Below are 276 nucleotides of genomic sequence, written 5' to 3' on the forward strand. Positions count from 1 at the left end.
TAAGCCCCAATTCAATGCCTAGTACCGACTGAACTTACCTCGATTAAGTGAGAGAGGGGAGGGAGGCCCCTGGACTCAAGGGTCTCTCACTCCTCCCCCTTGCTCCTGGGATGAGGCCTTGTCAGTCCGACCCGAGCAGCCCTTTCCTGGCCTCTGAGACATCCGATGGAAGTAGTGGGGGGGGACTACATACTCCTAGAGTTAAAGTCACACCATACACAAAGATACACTCCAAATGGATGAAAGACCTCGATGTGAGACAGGAATCCATCAAAA

The sequence above is a fragment of the Ailuropoda melanoleuca genome, chromosome 5, assembly GCF_002007445.2.
Source record: "Ailuropoda melanoleuca isolate Jingjing chromosome 5, ASM200744v2, whole genome shotgun sequence".
Taxonomy (NCBI): Eukaryota; Metazoa; Chordata; class Mammalia; order Carnivora; family Ursidae; genus Ailuropoda; species Ailuropoda melanoleuca.